Source organism: Dermacentor variabilis, chromosome 2, assembly GCF_050947875.1.
Source record: "Dermacentor variabilis isolate Ectoservices chromosome 2, ASM5094787v1, whole genome shotgun sequence".
In the NCBI taxonomy this organism is placed as follows: domain Eukaryota; kingdom Metazoa; phylum Arthropoda; class Arachnida; order Ixodida; family Ixodidae; genus Dermacentor; species Dermacentor variabilis.
This window is the reverse complement of record NC_134569.1, coordinates 5,680,461-5,693,149: the sequence shown is the minus strand read 5'-3', so window position 1 is coordinate 5,693,149 and position 12,689 is coordinate 5,680,461. Positions and strand designations below refer to the sequence as shown.

At 45.4% G+C, this 12,689-nt stretch overlaps 1 protein-coding gene across 2 annotated transcripts in view; it reads right to left on the bottom strand.

The window, feature by feature from the left end:
* Nucleotides 1-12,689, bottom strand: part of LOC142571306 (retinol dehydrogenase 12-like) — a 71,645-nt gene that overhangs the window by 32,149 nt on the left and 26,807 nt on the right. The window lies entirely within an intron of this gene.

Below are 12,689 nucleotides of genomic sequence, written 5' to 3'. Positions count from 1 at the left end.
CTGGACGAAAGCCATGTTGTTTGCTAAAGAAAAAAGAATTTCTGTCGAGGTGGGAAGCTATTTGGGAATAAATGACGTGTTCTAAAAGTTTACAGGCAATACATGTGAGATCGGGCGATAGTTGGATGGGTCTGAGCGCTTACCAGATTTAAAAACGGGGGTTACTTTGCTTAGTTTCCAGTCTTTGGGAATAGTACCCTCGCTTATAGACTGGGTAAAAATGATTTGTAATATCTGGCTAGAAATGACGTTAGTGCCTTTTAGTATCTTCACCGGTATGTTGTCAGGTCCGGGTGAGCTAGATATGTTAAGCTTATTGATTAGGCTTGCGATTCCTTCAGCAGTTACATCAATGGGAGGCATTTCAGTGCTGCAAAATCTTGGTAAAACAGGAATGTTGGTGGAAGATTCACAAGTGAAGACGGAAGAGAAGTATGAATTGAAGACGTCAGAACGCTTTTCAACTGCAACATGGGACCCATTAGGATTAGTTATGGTAATGTTATGCGACTGATTTCTACTTGGTGCGAGTATTTTCCAAAATTTTTTCGGGTTTACACGGATGATATTGAGATGATCCTGGTGATAAAATTTTTTCTTAGAAAGCTTCAGAAGGCTGTTGTACTCGCGCAGGCAGGTGAAATACTTCTTCCAATTAGGGGCGGAACCACATTTTTTTGCAACTCTGAAAAGGCGCTTTTTCTTCTGTGCTAGTTTTTTTAGTTGGTTTGTGTACCAAGGCTTTCCCATGACACCACGAATACACACAAGGGGTACGTGCTTATTGATTAAGCTGAGTAGCTTATGCTTGTACAACAGCCAGTTTGTATCAACAGACCTTCTGAAGGCAGTTGCTTTGAGGTATTCAAAAAAAATATTCAGTTCGCTGTTAATTATGGAAAAGCCAGCTTTTTTGTAGTCCCGAATTAGTTTTATTGAACGCTGTTTGACTGGAACTGGGATTTCCAAATTAAAAAGTACAATACTGTGATCACTCAGCCCATTGACACATGCTATAGACTGAATGTATTCGGGTTGGGAAGTGAGGACCAGGTCAAGGGTGTTTGAGCCACGTGTAGGTAAGTTTAATGTTTGTGTAAGGTTGAAGTTTAAGGCTAAATCAAGGAAATGTTTTGACTGGCGGGATGATGCTGTTAGAGTGTCCCAGTTTATATCCGGAAAGTTAAAATCACCACAAATAATATAGTTAGCACGCGGGAATTGAGAGGATGCATCTAAAATGACAGTGTTAAGTTCGTCGATAAAGGAAGGGTCACAATCGGGTGGGCGATAACATGATATGAGAATGCACGTGCGTGTTGGCATGGATATGTGCACACAAAGAATTTCGTGAGTACAACTGTTAGGGAGCTGGTAACAAGGAATGCTGTTTTTCGTGAAGACAAGAACGCCACCACCCCTTCGTTCCCTCCTATCGCGTCCGTAAACAGTGTAGGGGGAATCTGCATGTAATAGCTCAGTGCTATCTATGTCAGGGGTTAACTATGTCAGGGGTTAACCAAGACTCAGTGAAAATGGCCATGTCTGTGTTATTATCCTCGAGAAAGGCTTCAATGGTATCTTTTTTTGACATGTAACTGCGAACATTAGCCAGTATAACAGAAAGTGCGACTACAGGAAGTGCGATTTCAACCGACCGTAACATCCCTCACAGATATCGTCCGCGAAGAAGTCCGCCAGGCGGCACAGCTATTCGTGCAAACCAGACCTGAAGCCGCTCCCGTACTGACTTATGCGGAAGCAGTGAGGGTACCTGCGCAACCGAGAAACCACCGTAACCCGCCTTCTTCTGAAGAACCGCTGTGCCACTTCCAGGGCCAAGCTACTTGTACAAACATGTACGGGTCCACGAGCCCCCGAACCAATACGCGAAAGTCAGATGTGTGGCGCACACCTGACTATCAGCCACTCTGATTCCACTGTGGCGAAGCGGGCCACTTGCACCGTGTCTGCTACTACCGAAGAATAGGACTCCAGGGCTATCACCCCGGTGCTCATCGTCCACGTGAGGGAGAGCGCCCGAGAGAAATCCAGCAATATCTGGCCAGTCAACTTTCGTCGCCGTACGCGCAGTTCCCACCGGTTAAACAATCCCCGCCAACGACCCGATCTCCGTCTCCGCAGAGGCGCCAGTCACGATCACCACCTCCTCGACGATCAGCGTCACCTAGCCGCTACACTACGTTCTCCGCTTGCGTGGGCGACCGGCCCACGAGCCCAAGTCGGGGAAACTAACAGCGACCTCCGGGGGTGGGGCCGCTGTCCAACGCACTTCGAAAGATCCTCCGCTCCGACACCCCGACGACGGCGTCGACGAGGACGACGATAACGACGACGACAACGACGACTGCGCACCTTCGACACCTTCCTTCGAAAACCGTGAACCTGTTTCAGCGGACATACTCGTTTCTGTAGATAACCACCCGGTAACCGCTCTTGTCGATACTGGGGACGATTATTCTGTCATGAGCGGACAGCTGGTTACTGCACTTCGCAAGGTGACGACACCGTGGCCAGGACCTAAGGTCCGTACAGCAGGCAGTCATGTTCTCACGCCGATCGGCAAATGCACTGCGAGGGTACAAATTCGTGAGGTCACAGTTGTCGGTATATTTATTATACTGGCACAGTGCTCTAGACAGGTCATACTCGGCATGGACTTTCTTCGGGAGTACGGCGCAATCATAAACCTTCGCGAGTTGCTTGTGACTTTTTCCAGCGAACACGCAACTCATTCGGACGACTGCCACCCACAGTCCACGGTGTTACGCATTTCGGGTGACTGTGCTACTTTACCACCCCGGAGTACTGCGTCGATCACCGTAGAAACAGACGATGATCCTCCCCATCTCGGAATCGCTGAAGGCAATCTGCCAGTCTTGTTGGCTCGACAGGTTTGCGTAGCCCGCGGCATCTTGCAGCTTTCGTCACGGACTGCTCCGATTTTAGTGACCACCTTCAGTCGTGAATACCAGCACTTCGCCCCACGAACTGCCATCGCCTATTTGGAGCCAGTCAGTGACTTTCTCGCTTGTTTAACTGTAGGACACAATGATGGAGATTGTAGCTGTGACGTACCAGCCAACAGCAACATTGATGTGAATTCTAAATTATCATATGAACAGCAAGCTAGCATTCGAAGCCTTTTACAGTCTTTTGTGGACTGTTTCGCTTCAACATTGGAGGTCAACCAAACGCCTATTGCGAAACACAGAATTATTACAAATACCAATGAAAGACCCGTGCGCCAACGTGCCTACCGTGTTTCTCGCAAAGAGCAAGACGCCATCCGAAATCAAGTCCAACAAGTGCTTACCGACGATATCATACAGCCCTCCACCAGTCCATGGGCGTCACCTGTGGTTCTGGTGAAAAAGAAAGACGGCACACTGCGTTTTTGCGTTGACTATCGCAAGCTTAACAACGTTAAGAAGGACGTTTATTCCCTTCCCAGAATCGACGACTCTTCGGACCGCCTTCGACATGCTTGATACTTCTCATCGATGGACCTTCGCAGCGGCTTCTAGCAAATAGAGGTTGGTGAGCGTGACCGTGAGAAAACCGCATTTATTACGCCTGACGGACTCTACGAATTTAAGGTCCTTCCTTTCGGATTGTGCTCTGCGCCTGCTACATTTCAGCGCATCATGGACACGGTTCTATCAGGTCTCAAGTGGCAGTCATGCCTTGTCTATTTAGATGATGTCGTTGTGTTTTCGGTAACTTTTGAGCAGCACCTCCAGCGATTACAAGCAGTTCTTGACGCAATTCGTACTGCTGGCCCGTCTTCAAAACCTGAAAAAGGCCATTTCGGGTATGACGAACTCAAATTTTGAGGCCATGTCATCAGCTACGAGGGCATTTGACCAGACCCCGACAACACCATTGCTGTTGCTTCGTTTTCAACACATTCGAACAAACACGAACTCCGTCGTTTTCTAGGGCTTTGCGCATATTATCGACGTTTCATGGCTAACTTTTCACGGATAGCCGAACCTTTACTAAGGTTGACTAAGGATAATGTTCCATTTGTCTGGGAGCAGGACCAACAAGAGGCCTTCTGTGAACTCCAGAAACGTCTGCACACAACTCCTATTCTAGGACACTTCGACGAAGACAGTGACACCGAGTTTCACATGGATGCCAGTAACGCAGGCCTTGGTGCCGTCCTTGTACAGTGGCAAGACGGAGCCGAGCGCGTCATTGCTTATGCAAGCCGCATCTCCAGCTGAAAGGAACTATTCCACTACGGAGAAGGAATGCTTGGCCTTTATGTGGGCAATTGCTAAGTTCTGACCATATTTGTACGGCCGATCGTTTCGAGTTGTGACAGATCACAATTCATTGTGCTGGCTCCCCAATCTCAATGATCCATCTGGTCGTCTTGCAGGCTGGGGTCTTCGCTTGCAAGAATACGATATGACGATAGTGTTCAAGTCCGGGCGTAAACACACCGACGCCGACTGCCTGTCACGTGGTCCACTTCAACCGTAGCCATACGACTTTGATCAAGACGACGCATTTCTGTCTATTATCACAGTATCAGACATCAGCAAATAACAGCGCGATGATTCAGAACTCCGGCCTCTCATCGACTACTTTGAGAGCTGTCTACCAGAGTCGCCTAGTATGTTCATCCGCAAGTTATCCTCGTTTTTTCTCCGTGATGGCGTTCTCTACAAAATGGATTTTCACTCGACCGCAACCGCCTGCCTCCTTGTAGTGCCGTCTTCTCTACGTGACTACATCCTGCGGGCCTCTCACGACGAGCCATCTTTGGGCCACTTGGAATTCGCATGGACGTTTTCACGCATACGCCAAAAGTACTTCTGGCCTAACCTTCACCGTGACGTAAAGCAATACGTGAAGACATGCCGCGACTGCCAGAGACGCAAGACCGTGCGTACCGCTGGACTTCTCCATCCCGTGGATCCTCCGCGGATCCCTTTTCAGCAGGTTGGCATAGATTTGCTTGGACCATTCCCTACGTCGAGGGCTGGTAACCGTTGGATTTCTGTTGCCACAGGCTACCTTGCACGTTACATTGAAACCTGAGCTCTCCCACGAGGCACTGCTAATGATATTGCGACCTTCTTTATACATGGTATCGTACTCCTCCAAGGTGCTCCAACAGTGGTCATAACCGACCGGGACGCAGCATTTACAGCGCAGCTCACAGAAGATATCATGCTTCTCAGTGGTTCACACAGTTCACCACAAAGCCACTGCTTACCATCCCCAGGCGAATGGGCTCAAAGAAAGGCTAAACAAAACGATCGCTGATATGATTTCCATGTATGTTGACGTCCACCACAAAAACTGGGATGACGTTCTCCCATATGTTACGTTTGCATATAATACTGCCGTTCAAGAAACTACCGGCTTCATGCCTTTTCGCTTGGTACATGGCCGGGAAGCTGTCAGAACGTTGGCCGCAATGCTTTTAGCCACCTACTGTTCTAATGTTGTCACTGATGCTGCCGAATTCGCTCGATGCGCCGAAGAGGCGCGCCAGCTCGCACAAATGCGTATCCGCTACCAACAACACAACGACGCCGACCGATACAATCTTCGTCACCACGACGTCACTTATCAAACCAGTGACAAAGTATGGGTGTGGACACCGATCCGCCAGCGTGGTCGGTCGGAGAAACTTTTGCGCCGCTACTTTGGACCTTATAGGACCGTTCAACGACTCGGCGACGTCACATACGAAGTGATTCCTGAAGGAGAAGGCACCACTCGCCGTCCCCGACGCCCACGTCTGTCCGATGTCGTTCAAGTCTCTAGATTGAAGTTATACCACTCCCGCTGAACGCAAAGCTCCACACCTCCCTTACCATCTACGTCACCATCTACGTTAACAGTATCACCGTGGCAATCTTCAGTGCACCAATGTTCCGCATCGAGACGATGCTTCTAGGGAGGGAGGTAATGCCACGGACCTCGACAAAGCTGACAGCCGCTCGGTGCAATTCGGTGCCACATGCTAGGCATGTTGGGTGGCTCCCAGAAGAAGACAACGACGAAGGTGCTAGGACAGCGATATATAAAAGATATATAGCGTCGACCGAAGTCTTTTGTGGCTTTGTCTGTGGCAATATGTACTTCAATTTTCTTGCAAAGTTGGCAGAGGGTCAGGAATAAATCGAGTTTTCCCAGCATAACATTTATATAGCTGAGTAATGTATTGAATTTATACAAGTCACGAGCTCTGATTATTCTGTTTTGTTGGAAAAGCTATTTCGCGTGTTCGAAAAAGAACGTTCGCTATCGCCCGAATCGCTTTCTTTTGAAGTATTTCTAACATCTGAATATTTTGCACTGTAGTGTTACCCCACATATGTGAACAATAACTGAGGTGTGAATGGAAAAAGAGCAGGATAAATGAGACGCTTAACTTTAAAAGGTAATAATACACATCGATTCCGATTTAACACACCGACAACATTTCGTACCTTTGAGCAAAGATGACTAACGTGTTCATTCCAGGACATCTGCGCTGTGAATATTACGCCTAGGGTTTTTATAGATGACGTAATGTTAATTTTATACGGATCCAAAACAATATTATCTGACAATGTAGTAGAACTTCCCAGAGCATGAAAAATAATGCATTTTGTTTTGGTTTTATTGAGGATGACGCCGTTTGCCTTAGACCATGCTCGAAGTCTATAACCGACGGAGTTTGCTATAGGCGTTATTTCTTTTAAATCTTTACCTGTAAAGCAAACAGAACAGTCATATGCCTACGCGACAAATTTACACATATCACTTACTTCTACACTATCATTAATGTAATACAGGAAAAGTATCGGGCCAAGGATGCTACCTTGGGGCGCACCCGCTGTCAAAAGCTTTATCTGTGATCTGTTCTCGTGAATTTCAACAAACTAATGTCTGCTTTCTAAATAAGATGGGATAAGTTCAAGTGTTATTCCTCGGAAGCCGTACTTTTCCACGTTTATCAGCAGCAATTTATGATTGACTCTATCAAATGCTTTGCTGAAGTCAAAGTATAAACCTAAAGTCAGAAATTCTTTTTCAATGTTCTCTAGAATAAGGTCCTTCTGTATACTTAAAGCAGTTTCCGTACACCACTTTTTCTTAAACCCATGTTGACAGTCAGTCAGCAAGCTATGTTTCTACGAAAAGTTGTCAATACGAAAGTTAACAATTTTTTCGAGTCCCTTCGGTAGCACAGGAAACACAGAAACTGGTCGATAATTGCCAATATTATTTTTGTCAACTCCTTTGTGAATAACTATTACTCTCGCTACCTGCATATCACACGGGAAAACTCCAGTTGATAGGGAAATATTAAAAATATGCTTTACTGCAGGTTCAAGTAAGTCTATGACGTACTTAAATGGCTTAATTTCTAGGTCATCTGCGTCTCGACTGTGGCTATTTTTCAAGGATTAAAATGTTGTAATCACGTCAGGGATGCCAGTACGCTTTTGTAATAAAGATTCTCTTAATGAAACTGCATGCATTGTATCTTGAATGTCGTGATCTACGCATCCTACTTTGACAAAAAAATTGTTAAAATGGTTCGGAACTTCTGCACCACCTACAAAAGTGCCATCGATGTTCAACGTATCTGTTCGTGTATCGACTGGCTTCCGATTTAGTGGTTCGTTAATTTTTTTCCATACTTTGTCACTTCTGCGCATAAAATCATCGTTAAATATACGGCTGTAGTAGTCATTTTTCGCCTTTTCTTTTTTTATTCAATTCATTCTTAAACTTTTTATACTCTTTCCACTTTGACAAGTCCTTCAACTTGATAAAAGACTAATAAAGCTTAATTTTTTGGTTGATTTGCCTAACAAGTTCTTTCGAAATCCACGGCTTGCGCGACTTTCTTCGACTCCGATAGTTTTCGAGCAGAAAAGATTTGAAGTACAGCGTTTTGAGTTTGCTCATAAATTTATCATACGACTCATTGGCATCTTAAATGGCTAAAATATCGCTCCAGTTTATTTCGCGCGCGGCTTGTCTGAATTTATCTAGCGTTTGAGCTGATATCTTGCGGTACGTTGTCTTTTCAGTGCACCCACTTTTAACGGTGCCTTTACATCCTAGAAAAAGATATATATGCATATGATCGCTGATATCACAGCTTATGACTCCCGATGTCGTGATGTCGGTAGTCGAGTTCGTTATGAAAATGTCTAGTAAAGACGATGTAGTGACGGTTACATGCGTCGGTGATCTGATGATGCTGCAGAAGTCATTGCGCTCTAGGATAGATAGAAACTGCGCAGCCGGGTGCTGAATTAGTCATCATGTCAATGTTGAAATCCCCGCCCAGTGTATGCAGATAGCCATTGTTATTTACGTGTGACAGAAGGTTATCTAAAAATTCAAAGAAAGCAGAGTGGCTGGCATTAGGGGGTCGATGCAAAACCGTAAATACTGGGCGCTATAACTTAAAACTATTCCAAACTTTTCTATTCCAATTCTGCAATCAGCCCACCACGATTGGTCAAAAACGTTTTTTGAACCGCCCCACTTCACCTCTCTGTCACGCGACGTCAAGAAAATCGCGATAGCTCCCCATCTGATATGACGTGTACACACTGATTATGCATAACTTGACCGAACAAAACAAAAATAGTTATTTCTGATTCGACGCCTTTTGCCATTAGCCCTCGGCTATTGGTCAAAAGTTTTCGGGCTGCACCCACTTTACCTGCCTCTCACGCGACGTCACAAAACCGCAAAAACTTACCGCGCCAAAGTGACGCATACGCGTGAAAGATGCATTAATATGCCGAACAAAACTGAATTTTCTTCTGAATAGCCGCAGGCTGCCCCGTTCCGAAAGGAATAAAAGATGGCTGCTGCCGATCGCTCCGGCACTGGCAACTCGCCCCTGCCGGAGAGCACGGGCTTATTTGCGTCTAATAAACCTTTTTGCGTGGCTGCGTAACGTTTTCGAGAACTTTCGGCACGTTTACGACCTCGTTCTGCCAACTATTCTTTGCTTAGGACCCGTTTTAGCGTGGTTCTTAAGCTTCCGTCGCATGCCGCCGCGATTATTGACGAGCCACCGCAAGCTAAGTAAGAGAAAGCGGACCAATCGCAGACGCCGGCACCACCCTCTTGATCCGGTTATCGATATTCAGTGCAGTGGCTCGGCCCCGTCGAATCCCTCTCTACTTGAGCATGCTCCTCGCCTCTCGTGAGCCAATGAGATAAGACAAGCCGCTCAGTGTAGGCAATGTTATTCGTTTTTCAAGCAAACGAAAGCGACCTCCTAGAACTAGGAGAGCGTTTGATTGGTCTGTTCAGACAACCCTGAGGGTTACCGCCCGAGGCTTGCGTCGGCGGTTACGCAAATTTGACGTAAGGACATTGGAATAAATACATATTGGAATGTTTTTACGTTATAGGGCCCACTGTCTTTTCTTTCTTTATGCATAAGACTTCTTAATATTCTGTAGCTGCGCTATATTCTCTAAGAATGTCATATCCTGTTAGAGAAGTATAATCTCTGCTTCTCTTACGGTTCGCGTATCTTTGAAGTACATAATGTTCCGAGTCATCATTGTACCAAGTTTCGGTAAACATCAATACGTCACATTTTAGCTTACATGATTCGATTAGCACAGTGAGTTCATCCTTTTTGTTCAACAATGACCTTGTGTTTAGAAGCATGAATGTTAGCAGCTTTGCTTCGCTGCTAATTTTGTCTCTTAATGATTTCCTCAGGAGTCAGAAAGCCTGAAATGTTCTGTAGTTTTCATATATTATTGCTTGTATTTTTTTTTAGTCGCTTATCTCTGCCAATCACTTAGTGGGCGTTTCCCTATTCCACAATCGTTCTGCTGCTTGAGCTCATGGCTCCCTTGTATCGTTCTTCATCGATAAGTTCGAGTTTACCTTTTATTTTTTATCGGCTTCGTGCAAGATCTAGCATCCTCACACTCTGTAAACATGAGAAATTCTAGTTGGCTTGTTAATTCTTTTTCTTCTTCTTTTTCCTTGCGTCGCAATACAGTTGCCCTTTCTATGGTTTTCATCTTAACATCAGTTTTGAGAGTTTCCCAGGTTTCAGTGCAGTCATTAGTCTGCGCTGTCATTGAGGAATTAATAACTTCACCTATATCTCTCATATACCTTTCATCATCAAGCAATTTGTTATTAAAGTTCTAAAGATCCCAATTAAATTTCGATTCTTCTCATTTTTCCCCTAAATCAAACGTGACGAGACAATGATCATAAAAAGATGCATGTTTCATCTCGTAACTTTGACACAGTGGCACGAGCTGCAATACAATATAAGCTCGGTCTAATCGATCATGACTTTAATCTTGATAGTGCGTATAAACCTAAGTTTTCCTCGTCGATAGCAGAATAACAACATCGTCCAATTCATAATCATTTACAAGTACATTTAAAATCCGTGCGCTCGTATCTCCACGTTGCTGTTTTTGGCCCGGTCTTGTCGTCTGCACACACAATCAGAATCTTCCATCAAAATTAGGTATCGCTCGCACTTCAGCTATTCTTGTAGCTGTTGAAAAAAAAGTTCTACGGGCCCATTCGTCATTTGGAGAAAACGCGCACAAAATGTGCCACTTAAATCTGGCGAAAGAACAATCAAATATGACAAATCAGTCAGTTCCTCATATAGTAAATTGTTCCTATGCAATACCAACACTGTTACGAATAAACAGTGCGCAGCCTCCAGAAGTGCCAACCGCATGACACACGCAGACGTTATACAGTGCCCTAAACGGCTGCACCATGTGGGCCGTCTGTTCCTGGCCTTCCACCTTTATCTCTTGCACGGCGACAATATCTAAATCATTTTCTTGAAAAAGCCGGCTTAATTGGTATTGGCGTCTCCTGCTTGCAAAACCGCAAACGTTTAAAGTGTCTAGACGAAGGGGCTTCTTAAGGTTAAGTGTCATGGTTAAACCAAAACAGGTGGACCGCGTGGAGTTTACCTCCATATTTTATGTTGGCACACGGTTCACTCTTTTCTGCGACGGGCAACGTTGCGTCCAGCCAGCAATCTTGGGTCGGTGCCACTGCGGCTCTGTTACTAGGTGACTTGACCCCATGGTAAGTGCTGGGTGATCGTTACTGGTGGAATCTCTGCACTGTACGTTGACGCTCGTTCTTACGAGGGCTTAGTTCCCTCCACTTCCCGTTAGGAGGGACCTTGGGCTTCGGTTTGCAGCTCACTTGTCTGCTGGCCTTCATGACTGTTTGACTTCAAGGCCGGCCTTCATAACTGTTTTGGTGGGCGGTTCTTCTCCGCTGCTTCCACTGGGCTTATCCATTTCATTGCCTGTATAGTCGCGTGGCTGAGGAGTTCTATAGAGACTTATACAGTACCAGTGGCAGCCGCGACGATAATCGAAGAGAGAATAGTCTAGAGAAATTTGAAATCCCACATTAAGCCGGAGGAAGTAAAGAGAGCCTTGGGAGCTATGCAAAGGGGGAAGGCAGTTGGGGAGGATCAGGTAACAGCACATTTGTTGAAGGATGGCGGGCAGACTGTTCTAGAAAAACTGGCCACCCTGTATACGCAATGCCTCATGACCTCAAGCGTACCGGAATCTTGGAAGAATGCTAACATAATCCTAATCCATAAGAAAGGGGATGCCAAAGAATTTAAACGTTATAGACCGATCAGCTTATTGTCCGTTGCCTGCATAGTATATAATAAGGTAATCGCAAATGGTGTCACCCAAAGGACCAGGCAGGATTCCGCAAAGGATACTCAACAATAGACCATTTCACACTATCAATCAGGTGATAGAGAAATGTGCGGAGTATAACCAACCCTTATATATAGCTTTCATTGATTACGAGAAAGCGTTTGATTCAGTCGAAACCTTAGCAGTCATGGAGGCATTAGGGAATCAGGGTGTAGAAGAGGTGTATGTAAAAATACTGAAAGATATCTATGGCGGCTCCGCAGCCACCGTAGTCCTCCATAAAGAAAGCAACAAAATCCCAATAAAGAAAGGCGTCAGGCAGGTAGATACGCTCTCTCCAATGCTATTTACAGCCTCTTTACAGAAGGTATTCAGAGACCTGGAATGGGAAGAATTGGGGATTACAGTTAATCCTATGTAACGCGATTCGCTGATGATATTGCCTTGCTTAGTAACTCAGGGGGCAAATTGCAATGCATGCTCACTGAACTGAACAGGCAAAGTAGCAGGGTGGGTCTAAAAATTAATCTGCAGAAAACTAAAGTAATGTTTAACAGTCTCGGAGGCGAACAGCAGTTTAGGATAGGTAGCGAGGCACTGGAAGTGGTAAGGGAAAACATATACTTAGGGCGGGTATTGACCACGGATGCGGATCATGAGACTGAAATAATCAGAAGAATAGGAATGGGCTGGCGTGCGTTTGGCAGGCATTCTCAGATCATGAACAGCAGGTTGCCATTATCCCTCAAGGGAAAGCGTATAACAGCTGTGTCTTACCAGTACTCACGTACGGGGCAGAAACCTGGAGGCTTAGGAAACGGGTTCTACTTAAATTGAGGACGACGCAACGAGCTATGGCAAGAAGAATGATGAATGTAACGTTAAGAGATAAGAAAAGAACAGATTTGGTGAGGGAAAAAACGCGAGTTTATGACATCTTAGTTGTAATCAAGAAAAAGAAATTGGAATGGGCAGGACATGTAATGA